General features: G+C 41.6%; 1 long non-coding RNA gene across 1 annotated transcript in view; it reads right to left on the bottom strand.

Moving 5' to 3' along the window:
- LOC134611619 (uncharacterized) overlaps positions 1-14,171 on the bottom strand; it is a 158,059-nt gene that overhangs the window by 20,745 nt on the left and 123,143 nt on the right. Inside the window, exon 2 of the long non-coding RNA XR_010090904.1 lies at positions 10,816-10,923. This is a non-coding gene — a long non-coding RNA (uncharacterized LOC134611619). The remainder of the gene's footprint in view (positions 1-10,815; positions 10,924-14,171) is intronic.

The following is a 14,171-nucleotide window of genomic DNA, read 5'->3' as shown; positions in this document are numbered from 1 at the left end:
GTTCCGTACTCACGAACCGGCTACAACTTCGTTGTGAAAGCCCTCTGTTACCGGACCGGACTGGAAGACACTTCAAGTTCCCTTCACCTCTCCTCATCCACGACTAAAGCTGAACTCTCTCCATTCAGGATAACCGCCTCTGAGGAGATCTCGGGAACCAGTGTTCTATGTGCCGGAAGCTAAGTAAAACCTCTGTGATAAGCGTTACATCTCAAAGCTGTTATTTCCTGTCTCCAAAGTCCTTCTATAAAACAACCCAGTTACAGCTATCTTCAACTCATTCACTATACAAGTTAGCTGCATCTGTATTGCTTCAGTTAAATGCTATGGAACAGCTATTGTAACTTCTTATCACCTAATTCATTAATACTACTAAGAGACTCCTTCTGATTCAGTGTCTGCTAATTACTACCGTTTATTACTTAAAGCTACAGTGCCTGTAATTGTGGACTTCAGTTATCGTTTACTACTTAAAGCTACAGTGCCTGTAATTGTGGACTTCAGTTATCGTTTACTAATTAAAGCTACAGTACCTGTAAATTGGACTTAACGTCACAATACCTTCTACTTTTTATAATAAATATTCAAACTATAAGAAATCTGCAGTTGTGTTCCTTCATAACAAATGTTTAGACGTGACAGGTTGTATAGGACAGTCAATGCTAAAGAAGCAGGGCAATGCATGATGGTGTCAGACACCAATTTTGCACAGAATGGATATTATCCAGCCCAGAAAGCTTGTTCAGGCCTAGATAATGACTGCCAATGATGTTGAGGTGGAGTTACATCTCCAGCAGTAGAGATCATGCACACACACACTCCAGGCACCATGACCACATCAAATCACTGAAGTGGTCGCAGTGCTTATTCTTTCCATTGGGTACACCACAGTGCTTTCCGACAACTCTAACCACTCCTTCCATTTTGGTACTTCCAAATAATAGCTCAAGGTAGGAGGTGGCATGCCATGCAGGTCCCCACCAGTAGATTAATTTGTGGTTTTACAAATTAAACTGCTGCCAATACTGAACTAAACATCTCATGATCCTTGATGAGAAATGTCTAGCTCTTGCAATATACACAAATGGATTGAATTGATATTTTACAATTCCTTCCTAGTTTTGGCACACTGCTGCATATTACCATAATCCCTAACTTGAAATGTGAGTCTTTAAATCTTATTTTTGTATGTTTTGACACATTAAAGATGAAAGATGAAGCGACTACTACTACTTGGGGAAGAACTGGAAGGAGGACCCTGGGAGGAAATGTGGGACCCAAAGGTTTTCATCTGTGTAGCATTTCAAAAACGGTTGGGTGACACAACTCCATGAAAGTTGTATGAGATGGGGTAAACCCAGAATGACTCTTGTTGGAGTAATGTGGAGTAAACTCCCAAGTCCTTCCCTACTGGGGGGAACGTATTATGGCCGTACTGTCTCAAATTTTTACAGGCCTTTTCATTTGGATCCATGGGTTTTCTTTCTATCGAAAACTATTGACAACTTGCCCTCACGCTTTCAAAATTTGATTAACAAAATCACGCTGGCAGCAATAAGGGCTTTAGCAGCTTGTTGGTTACATTCTACTGTCCCCAATATGGCCGAGGTTACAAGCAAAATTCCTGATAATTATTTAATGGACAAACTTCATGCCATGGACAATAACTCTATGAAAACCTACTTTAAGGCTCTATGAGTGGAGTACGCAGCCTCAATTGCCTGAAATTATTGTATGATTCTGGTCTCATGGTGGGTTTGTTCTCATTTTGGTTCTTATTTTCTTTTTGGTTGGTTTTAGTTAATTTTATTTTTCATTCTGTTTCTTTCTTATGCCATGCATATGCTAGAGGGACGCAGGCTAAGAACTGTGCTGGTCCGATGAAGTGACCCTTTAAACAGAAAGCACAGCAGCTGATGGGCTGTGACAAGCAATATGCTTTTAATAACACTATCATCCATCATCCCATGTATGCATTTGATGCTATTTTGTCACAAAACCATCCTGTCAGTCAAGTAATTAGCATGCCTGAGAATCCCCAGTTTATACCAGCATCAAGAGCAGGAGGTCTATAAAATAAGTGATGCTCTCATATATTTAATAAAAGTGTAACAACACGTTCCCATTTAGTGCTGCACAGCATTCCATATTATTATGCATAGTTGGATGTCCCAGAATGCTTGCAAGGCGCGCAATGTAAAACCAGTCGGGCTTTCCCACCATACATTAAAGAATTGATCTATGTAAAACCGGCACATTTTTCATTGGCTGTTTCTTGGCGAGGTACGCCAATATAGCTTAGCCAATATCTCTCAGCAAGCACTGCTTTACACCTAGGGAAAGTGACGTGCATTCCTACACTGGGAGCTGATAAGACACTGAGGGATTAGCCTGCTCTGCCCAGGAACCTCTTATCTCCGGTTGAGAATAGGGTCTTGCCCTGGGAAGAGCTGCACCTACCTGATAACAAATCCAATTCTTTCTAGAATACAGACGGTGTCAGGACCAAAGATTAACCCCATGGATCCCAAGGGTGTGTGTCAGGCTATGCATTACACATGGACATTAAATCTACATAGTCTTACATATACATTTCAATACGCAAACAGGATACATACAGTGCCTTGTATCTTGTGTGCCTAGGTATAGAATGCTTAGCATCTCCATTGTAAAATGTTTAATTTAGACTATGCTAAACAGCCGATTTGATGAAAATAAATAAATAAATATAATTTTAGCAGCATGCCTGTGGTTATATATCTCTAGGCATACGCTGGGCAGATTTTTTTTCCTTCAGTGCAAAGGTCTATTACAGTCAGGGCTGAAAAGCTACTGCCTCTAGCCCATGATATATCTAAATAGACAGAGGGCAGGGAGGAGGATTTTTTTTAAAAAAAGAAAGCCAAATTAATAGGTTGGGGGTTATTCAGTACACAGAGAATTTTTACGTAAAAAAAAAAAAATAAGCTGAATTGAAAAAATATTCTAAAAATAGACTCATGGATTAACGTAATGCCTTCAACAACCAACGCTGCTCCAAGGAGCTTGCAATCAATTATAGAGAGGTTGAGGTTTCTGCGTACATTTGTTCCAGGCCCTATGAATAATGTTAATAATCTATTTCATACTGCACCTCTCTCCCCCAAGGGGATTTAAAGTGCTCGAGTGCACACACGTTAAACAAATTGGCAACTGATTAATAGAAGTTACTATTACTCAATTTAATGGTAGTTATTTTATCAGCCCTGAATGGAAGAAAAGCTGAGCTGAAAAGATAAAAGGCACGAAATAAAAAGAAGCACAATCCACACCGTAAAACCATTCACTTTAGTTAATGTAGGAATGCAGCCTTTAATAAAGGCCTACTTACAGGAAGAAGCGCGCTAGGTCTGCTATTTCTTGACTGTATTTGGTGATTTTTTTTAATACTTGGATGCCATGATCTACACATCTACAAGACATATGCATTCCGGCTTGACGTCTTGTCTAATAGAACAGGACACTACGAGCAAGCTGTCTTGGATTAGAATTTTTCGATTAAGTGTGCAATAAGGGTTTTGTCCTTATATAAATATTTTAAGTTGTTTTTATTCCTGCATTAATTGAAGTGAATGGTATTATGCTATGGCTTGCACCCCTTTTTGTCTTTATGTATTTGGGCTCTCAGATTATAGTACTAGGGCCTCACAACAAGGGGTTTGAAAAGTGAGAACGGCTTGGGAGCATATATCTACCAAAAAAGAAAGAGTAAAGGTAACTCAACAGAACACTAAAGCATTTGGAATACAAATGCGTTTTCCCAATGCTTTAATGTCCCAGTCCTTTGTAAGCTATAGGTGTGTGAGTCCATACCTTGCATTAAACTGTTAAAAAAAAATCATCAGGGATGCTTACCTCTCCATTTCCCATGGCTTTGTCCACAATGGTCCAATCCAATGCTCCTGTGTGAAGAGCATTGGGGACCTGAACATGTGCTTGCATCAAATTTCCCCATAGGAAAGCATTGAATCAATGCATTCCTATGGGGGCTGCAGTCACATAGCCAAGTTTTACCCAGCTGCAGTAGCAGGAAGCGCCTCTGGTGACTCTCGGTATGTCAGCCACTAGAGGTGTGTTTAAAGGGACACTATAGTCACCTGAACAACTTTAGCTTAATGAAGCCGTTTTGGTGTATAGAACATACCACTGCAGCCTCACTGCTCAATCCTCTGCCATTTAGGAGTTAAATCCCTTTGTTTATGAACCCTAGTCACACCTCCCTGCATGTGACTTGCACAGCCTTCCATAAACACTTCCTGTAAAGAGAGCCCTATTTAGGCTTTCTTTATTGCAAGTTCTGTTTAATTAAGATTTTCTTATCCCCTGCTATGTTAATAGCTTGCTAGACACTGCAAGAGCCTCCTGTATGTGATTTAAAGTGCAATTTAGAGATTGATATACAAGTATTTAAGGTAAATTACATCTGTTTGAAAGTGAAACCAGTTTTTCTTTTCATGCAGGCTCTGTCAATCATAGCCAGGGAAGGTGTGGCTTGGGCTGCATAAACAGAAACAAAGTGATTTAACTCCTAAATGACAGTGAATTGAGCAGTGAAATTGCAGGGGAATGATCTATACACTAAAACTGCTTTATTTAGCTAAATTAATTTAGGTGAATATAGTGTTCCTTTAAGCCTCGATGTACACATTGTAGTATCAAAAACCTGGACATACTGCTTAAAGGAATATCTTCCATAACCTTGAATTAACCGTTTGAGCACAGATTAGTGCTCTCCGTCAGGGCATTCCCTCCAATGGCCATTGGAGCAACTAAATGACCTCCATTTGTCTAAATATACATAGGGACTAAGGAGAAAGCGCAAGTAACATTTTCTTTTCTTTGGTTTTTACTATATATTGGGGCTGATGTGTATTGTAGTCCTTGCTGCTGGCCCAGCAGTAATGGGACTAAGCGCAGGACTTCTCTTTTTGTATTTGTATTTACTTTGTATCACACAGCCTGGTTACAATGCTGCTGCCCATCCCATGTGTTCCCTATTAAGGGTTAATAAATATAGGGGTGTATATAAAAAATACCCCTTTCTGTCTCATTAGAGATATATTTGCCAGAAGCTCAAGGAAGCAGGCTGAAGGGTCAGTGTTAGGACCCGCTTAGGGGGGTCTGCCTTGACGTTGGCAGGCGGGCAATTCCCTCCAATGGCCATTGGAGCAACTAAATGACCTCCATTTGTCTAAATATACATAGGGATTAAGGAGAAAGCGCAAGTAACATTTTCTTTTCTTTGGTTTTTACTATATATTGGGGCTGATGTGTATTGTAGTCCTTGCTGCTGGCCCAGCAGTAATGGGACTAAGCGCAGGACTTCTCTTTTTGTATTTGTATTTACTTTGTATCACACAGCCTGGTTACAATGCTGCTGCCCATCCCATGTGTTCCCTATTAAGGGTTAATAAATATAGGGGTGTATATAAAAAATACCCCTTTCTGTCTCATTAGAGATATATTTGCCAGAAGCTCAAGGAAGCAGGCTGAAGGGTCAGTGTTAGGACCCGCTTAGGGGGGTCTGCCTTGACGTTGGCAGGCGGGCATTCCCTCCAATGGCCATTGGAGCAACTAAATGACCTCCATTTGTCTAAATATACATAGGGATTAAGGAGAAAGCGCAAGTAACATTTTCTTTTCTTTGGTTTTAACAACATATGGCCATATGGTGGAACCAAATCCCCATATTTATACTTAGATAGGCATTTTAGTAGCCTTCTTTGTTTTTTTGTAGTCTGAGTGCGCCGCAACTATTTATTCTCTCATCATGAGAGAAGTAGTAAGTAAGTAGAAATATAGATCAGGGTGTTGCAGTGGATGTGATCTACTTGGATTTTGCCAAGGCATTTGATACGGTTCCTCACAATAGGTTAGTCTTCAAACTAAAAGAAATTGGTCTAGATGAATATTCTTGTTCTTGGGTAGAACATTGGCTTAAGGATAGAGTACAGCGAGTTGTCATAAATGGTAAATTTTCAAGCTGGACAAAAGTGGTAAGTGGTGTCCCTCAGGGTTCTGTTTTGGGACCGCTTCTATTTAACATATTTATAAATGATCTTGAAATGGGCATTGAAAGCCATGTATCAGTGTTTGCAGATGACACAAAACTTTGTAAAGTAATACAATGTGAGCAGGATATTGCCTTGCTGCAGAGGGATTTGGATAGATTGGGGGACTGGGCACTAAAATGGCAGATGAAATTTAACGTAGAAAAATGCAAAGTTATGCACTTCGGGGTTAAGAATGCACAAGCAATTTACACCCTAAATGGTAGTGAACTAGGGATAACCACACACGAGAAGGATTTGGGAATTGTTATAGACAACAAATTAGGTAGCAATATGCAATGTCAATCTGCCGTTGCTAAGACCAGTAAGGTTTTGTCATGTATAAATAGGGGCATGAATTCTCGAGATGAAAATATAATTTTGCCTCTTAATAAATCGCTGGTAAGACCACACCTTGAATATGCTGTGCAATTTTGGGCACCTGTTCTAAAGAAGGATATCATGGCACTAGAAAAAGTGCAGAGATGAGCTACAAAATTGATAAAAGGAATGGAGCATTTTAGTTATGAAGAAAGGTTAAAAAATTTAAATCTCTTCAGTTTGGAAAAACAGCTCCTTAGAGGGGATATGATAACATTATACAAATATATTCGGGGCCAGTACAAACCATTATCTGGAAATCTATTCATAAACAGGGCTATACATAGGACACGAGGTCACACATTTAGGCTTGAAGAAAGGAGATTTCATCTAAGGCAAAGAAAAGGTTTTTTCACAGTAAGAGCAATAAGGATATGGAATTCATTGCCGGAAGAGGTGGTTTTGTCAGAGTCTATACAGATGTTCAAATTGCAATTGGATAAATACTTGCAAAAACATAACATACAGGAATACAATTTCTAATTAGTGGGGTAATAGCTGCTTGATCCAAGGAGACATCTGACTGCTATTTTGGGGTCAAGAAGGAATTTTTTCCTAGTTTGTTGCAAAATTGGAAGCACTTCAGACTGGGTTTTTTGCCTTCTTTTGGATCAACAGCAAAAGCATATGTGAGGAAGGCTGAACTTGATGGACGCAAGTCTCTTTTCAGCTATGTAACTATGAAACAAATGCACGCGAGGCATCAGGGTCTGGCGACGACTGGGGTTCGGAATCCACATATGGCTCCACATTCGTGTACAGGTTGTTCTGGGTGAGCCCCAGGTAGCTGAGGGTGATGGTGCCTTGCACACTACTGACCAAGAAGACTCGGAAGTGATCCTGGATCCTAATGGTCAATGGCTGTGTAACATACAACATCAGTCACCCACGTTCAAGAGACTGGTCCCCTCTCGAACACCTGGCCAACTTTATGCACCTGTGGCTCTGCAAGCCTCTAGATAAAGAGGTCCGTAACAACTTGCAGTCGATCTGCCCATGCCCTTCCCTCCCAGACAGAGTGGCACAGACGCCTGTGTTTGATCAGCGGATGATGACCTTCATGGCTCTGGGTGGCCGTGAACCCGCAAGGGAGTCAGGAGAGATTTCAAAGACACCCAAGACAAATTGCTGGACTCTATTGACCCCCTCTCAGGGGTAAAATACCAGATGATGCCAGCACCACCCGGGAATGGGCTCACAATATTCGTGAATGGGCTTAGAGATGTTTCTGTTTCATCAGAAACACCAATGTTTGCTTCTCCTATGAGAAGCGCATGGCAGCACTCCTACGTATTGATGGATAGTTGGCCGATCTGGGCGCCAAAATATTTGGACCCCAGGCACAAGGCACGCTCTTTCTTGAGGGAGCTTATTACAAACCTCCATGAGGAAGGTGTTACGTGGTAACCTCCCTAGGGGGTGTTCTACAGGACTGGTCGACAGCGGGGCCATGTCGCCAGCCACTTCGGTACAGGGGTCAGGTGACCCCTGTACCTATCGCAAGCTCTTTACCTGAAGTGGGTGCGAGACAACCTTCTGGTGCTCCAGATGATCGGACAGAGAACACGGAACGCACAGATGCGCTAGATCCCATTTTCCTCAGGTAAGTGTCCCTAGGGTAGCATCGACTGCACTTTCTACAACGCCCACATGAGATACCATCGCTTCTAGGTGGAAGGCATTCAAACTTAATAAATAAACTAAAAGAAATACAGTATTACCAGTGGAACACACATATGCTAAAATAAACCAAGAGATTCTCATACACCTTAGTGAGTACCCTTCGCCCTCACAACAAACAGAATATACATACAATATAAGGTGGAGTATCTTCTTGTTTAAAACGAATTTAAAACAACCTGCTACTGGAGGTACTGTGGACCTGCTAACACCTCGGCTGTACAAAACATGTGACACCGATCAAGTTAAAATGGCAGACGCCCCAACAGCCTCTACTACACTTGACCCGCTGGAGACAAGCTTGGCCCGGCTTGACAAAATATTCACTGACTTTTGCCTGCGCTCTGGCCTAAATCCCCATGTGCATTTAAACAAAATGGAGGCTCTTAATAAAGAACCTTTTCATGTAGACGACTGGCATGCGAAACTGGATATGGTCCTTTTCCACCCCTCTTGATGACGTTCTCTATGTTTCCTGTAAGGCGATAATCTTGGCACTTCACCTGCCTCCTCAGCTCAGATCCTTGGGGGCTTTGTGAAACGTCTGAAACCAGTGATCAGTTACGTATGGGGAATGGTTGCGTCAACTGAGTCAACATTCTCCACAGTCCGGCTGGAGTCGTCGTGTTTCATAGTGGATGGTCCACTTCTTAGGATTCGTAATCGACTCTACGTCTTGCACACTGAAACTTTCCCCTTTAAAGGTCTCCTCTATCCTCAAGGAGATTCGTGGGCTACTGCCCTCCACCTTCCAGGCTATTTTCCCAGACCCACTATGTTACCTTAGGCGAACCCCTATGGCCAACCAGATTCATTATGTGGTGAGTTCAGACAGTTCAAAGACCCGTGCTCCGGTCTGGGGACTCCCAATGGGCAAGAATCCTCTTGTGTATCAACTATCCAGTGACATCCACCTCCGGCTTATGGGATGTGGAGATTGTTCTCGGTTTGTCTACGGGACTGGGCATCTACTGAGCTTGGCCTGGTGTTTTTCTACCATGTACTGGATGTTCGGGCGTTTGACGTGGATGTTTTTCCGCTGCCAGCCCTGACTTCTGCTTCTTGTCTGACCCTGTCTCAAACCGTAAGTGAATTGAAGCGTGGCTATGCTGAGTTAAAGGGGAACACACACCATGCTCCTGAACCTGATATTGCATTGCCTGAAAGATTCACTGGTCGCAGGGCTTCTTTCCGCTCCTTTATCACTGACTGTGAAATCCTGTTTGTCCTTAAACCCCGTACCTATGCCACAGATTTTGTTAAAGTAAGAACTGTCATCACACTGTTATCCGGGCAACCCAAGACCTGGGCCCATCAACAGCTGTATGCCAAAAGCTCTGTCCTGGACACCCGGAAGTCCTTTGCTACAGCCTTGACCTCTGTGTATGAGGACCCCTTCCGTGCCTCCACAGCCCGGACTTCTCTCCACAGAGTTCCGTGGCTTGTCATCAGAAACCGCCCTAGTGGACCAATTCCGCCTTGGTTTAACTGAAACCCTTAAGGATGAACTGACACGAGTGGGAGTTCCAACCTCCCTGGAAGAATTAATGGTGCTAGCCACCCAGCTGGATCTCCGGTTCAGAGAAAGAAGGCAGGAGCGATTTGAAACAAACACTCTGCCCGATCAACACTCTCAACCTGCTGGTGAGACCTATACCCCTATACCCACCATGGACATAGAGGAACCCATGCAGATTGGAGCCTAAATACCATGCTTACAGTGAATGAAAAGGCCAGAAGGAGAAGGCCTTTGCTTCTATTGTGGCAAGGGAGGCCACTACATCAGTTACTGCCCGATACGTCCTCCTCGCCCTAAACATAGCCATGTGGGGGCTCTGTGTCAGCATCCAGTAAGTCCTCCATGGCCCCTTTTTTATTCAACTCTGCATGCTACTGGACCGAAAAGACCACCTAACCAGACCAATGGCATCATCATGGTCCCAGCTTACCCTGAGCCTCAAAAGGAGGCTGCGGTGGCTACCTTGCAATCCCCAGCCTCTGTCTCCCTTAACGTTTCCTGCTCCAACAGAGAGGATCTGTCTCCAGAGTGTGTAATTGCCTCCAATGGAACCGTGGTCCGCAGAGAAGATCTAGGGGTCTTTGAACAGGCTCTCAAGGCCAGAGCTGCATCCCCTTCTCGCCTCCTTGTCTCCACTGATTTTTTCTATGTGTTTCTTTGCTATGTGGAGCTGGTAAAGAGAGATTATGCATAATACTCACCTCCTGTCATTACTAAAATTAAGATTATAGGTACACTAAAGCTAGTATAATCTTCAATTGTACAATAAGTATACCACATGTCATGCAATGCAAATAAATATCCAATCCTTAACAGTAAAACATAATCATGTGACACAAAAATGCTTAACGGGAGCCCAAAAGAACACGCATTAAGTGCAAAATATAAGTATGTAGACCATATACAAAAAGTAAAAAAAAAAAAAAGGGCACATATTGTGAGTGCAAAATACAACCACATGAAAAGTGCAATACAAAAATGTGAACACTTTTATGACTTGGAAAAACTGAGCTATTTCACAGTGAAATTTAAATGTAAAAACATCTTTGGGTACAAGCCCATATTACCAATAATAAATCTGCCCCCACAGTACAAGCCATCTCAGCATTACCAGCAGTTTATATTATTTTATGTCTTATCACGTACCTTTTCCATAGGCAATCTATTTCCCCTGATGGTCAAGCCACAGCATTTCAGTACCATTCCACGGTGGAACGTAAACCTCTTCTGTCACTCATCTGTCTCGTGGGTCTCCTGCAGAAAATACATACACTTGTATTATGCAAAAAGGACTATACATTGCCATCTATACACATATTATTCACACAGCATGATATAATGCACGATAGAGTGGGTCTCACAGGGAAAATAATAGCCAAAGTAACTTGCATCTGTTCTGGCGTGTGAAGTTTCTATAAATGTAACAAGATAAAGGAGCAGTTTAGAAAAGTCAAATGTATTATATATAACATCTAAACTGAACCTTAATCTCAGAAATAAAACTTTGTCACAGCACACAACGGGAGTGCGCAAGGGCAACTATTCTAGACATTTATAGACAGTGTTCCAGCTGAACTAATCTTTGTACCAGCTAATCTTCAATTCCTAGACCACTCTGGTTTAAAACCAATAGGTATTCTGGACCTACCGAGATTGTAAATAGACAGAGGCCTATCATTCATCAAATGATTATGAGACTAAAGGTCAAGGAAGGGGAATAAAATAGTTTAAGATCATAAACACGTTTAAGGCTCGGTGAAGTAAGTGCAGCAAACTTGCCAAAGTTCTAACTAAAAATTGGCAGTAACAGAGTACAATAAAGAGGCTGCTATGTATCGATGGAGGTAGGTCATCATAACAGTCAGACGACTCAAGGTCAAAATAATAAGTAGTAAACAATGGTAAGGAAGTAAGGCAAGAAGGAGGCAAATTTCCTATTATATAAAAGTCAATGTTTAGTGCAACGTAGAGCTGGGCAGACCTACTATTTAAAAGGATTTGACTCTTCAATCAAGCTACAACAGTCCACAGATTATTAAACAAGACAGCTGTCAGGGTTACCTCTGGTAAGGAGAACTTATACCCGTCAAGTGATAACTTTATTAAAATATAGGACACATGGCACGATAAAATACTTCCTAATTACCAGGCAGAATGCCTGTATCTTTCACCCAATGACTGCTGGGTATCACGAGAAATGTGGATTACGTGGTAAGAGAAAGTACTTTGAAAAGTGCTAGTGGAGTGGAATGGCTGGCCTCACATGCATGGCTGTAGTATGGTATGCAAACTAGTCAACAATATAGGATGGCTTCTAAAATCTATGTTTCCCACCAGCATCTATGATGAAGCATTAAGTTAAAACCAGTAGTCATGGCTATTCTTTGGAGGCTACAGTGTCATTAAGCATTGACGCTAAACAGTTAGAATTCATCGAAAAGGGACATAATAGGCACCCAGACCACTTCATTTAATTAAGTGGCCTGGGTGCAGTGTCCCAGTACCACAATGTAAATCATTGCAGTTTTTGAGGGACTAAGACTGCCTATAGTAGATGTGGATGTCAATCAGGCAGCCACTAGAGGCACTTCCTGGTATAACTTACAGACTTTTTGCCACCTGATGCTGGACATCCTCACGCTTTGTATGAGGACATCCAGCAGTAGTAAAAAAACCTATAGGAAAGCATTGATTCAATATTTTCCTATTAAGAGGACCTAATGATCTTGCAGCGCATGCAAATTAGCCTCTGTCGGATGACATCAGAGGAGGCGGAGTGCCCAGAAAGATTGGCGCTGGAATCATGTAAGTGTTCAAATAATTTTATTTTTTTTGTGAATATAATTTTTATTTATTCGTTGTGCAAGTGTCAAGGAACAATGAGACTCGCAGGTCTCCAAGATGTGTTATGGCAAATAGTATCAGGTCGGGCTCGCAGGCCCACAGCGTGGACGGACTCGCAGGTCCCCATTCTCTGGTGTTATGTACTTCATATAATACAAGTTTTTATACATGTTATAAACGGGATGAACCACATGCACAGTAACCGTCTTTAGTCCAGGTTAGATAGCATTTTATACAGTGTCAGTGTTTGTGAAGTGAGCACCATTATCTGTGTCATTTGTATATTCAAGAACCTCGGTGCGTTCGCTATGTCCAGCTATCTTATTCAAGTTCTGTCTGTGTGACGGTGTTCCCACGATATCTTTCGGTGCATACATTGTATTAGGGGTTTGTTCTGTGTGTGAGTCTGGGCTCGTAGGCCTCTCTTCTGGTCTCTATTGTCGGGCCTCTCTTAGGGCCCCTTGTCTTGAGTTGTGTGGTATTGCCCTTGTTGAGTTTGTGTTTTCCCCACCGTTACTGTTAGTATATCCTGTGTTTATTTAGGGGTGTGTTGGTGTTGTGGGCATGAAGTTCCCCCTTGGTTAAAATAATTTTTTAACCTTTTCTGTGCTGGAGGTGTACAGGGTGGGAAGAGGTGTGCAGGGGAGGGGGGAGAACTTAGACTATAGAATCCCATAAGTTGCCTCTCTCTTTCACTGCAAAGTGACAACATATAGAAGATTCCTTGTCATGTAGGATAACAGGACAATAACAATGATAATAATGCAGTACAAAAAAAATACATAAAAATACTGCTTTGTGGAATCATATTGATAATATTACAGAAGACAGAGGAGGGGGGATGCATATTAAAGTCGTCTTTTTATGTACCTAAAATGTGCAATGTCACTAATGGTGCAATTATAGCTTTTTTTCTTCTTTGGGAAGACAATTAAAAAACAAAGTGTGAAAGTCAAACCTAGAGAAAAAAAGAAAAAAAAAAAAAGAGGATGAATATTTGAGCATAGAACTCTCCAATTATCTGCAGTGTACCTGAACCCCTGTGTAATATGCACAGCAGGTTAGCTGTTCCCAGGGGGTAAAATGAGCAGATGAAGGTGGATGACAGGTGTGATATTTTGATGCATTAAACCGCGCATGCATTATCCAGGTAATTACTGGAAATACATTAACATGCCTGCTTGCTTGTGCTTTCACATCATTTCATGGTAATTAAGTTGAAGAAGAAAGGTGGGGGGGTGGGGGCAAGGTTGGTGATGGGGTGCCAGCCACTGTTTAGTGCTAATGGTATAAGGATGTGTATCCCTTAGCTACTAGTCATCACCTAGAGGAGTGGGTGTTATGTAGGGCAATAAACGTAGCATTTGGATTATAAAGAAGCATTATCTCACCTTGAGGACAATGAGCGAAGGGGAATAATGTTGAGAAGCAAAAGAGCTAAGTTAGAAGGGCCCTTAAAAACAATCTATTGTCATAGTTTGGTTACAAAAAAAAAATACAAAAAATTAAAAAAAATAGAAAAAAAAAAAATATATATATATACACACACACACACACACACTATTCTATGTGTTTGCAAGATCAAGCACCTTTCGGGAAAATATATATATATGTAATGTAAATGTAAAAGAAAGAAAGCACACTGCAAAATTTAGGAA

This window comes from Pelobates fuscus, chromosome 5, assembly GCF_036172605.1.
Source record: "Pelobates fuscus isolate aPelFus1 chromosome 5, aPelFus1.pri, whole genome shotgun sequence".
In the NCBI taxonomy this organism is placed as follows: domain Eukaryota; kingdom Metazoa; phylum Chordata; class Amphibia; order Anura; family Pelobatidae; genus Pelobates; species Pelobates fuscus.
The sequence above is the reverse complement of the archived record's forward strand: the minus strand, read 5'-3'. Positions and strand labels throughout refer to the sequence as shown.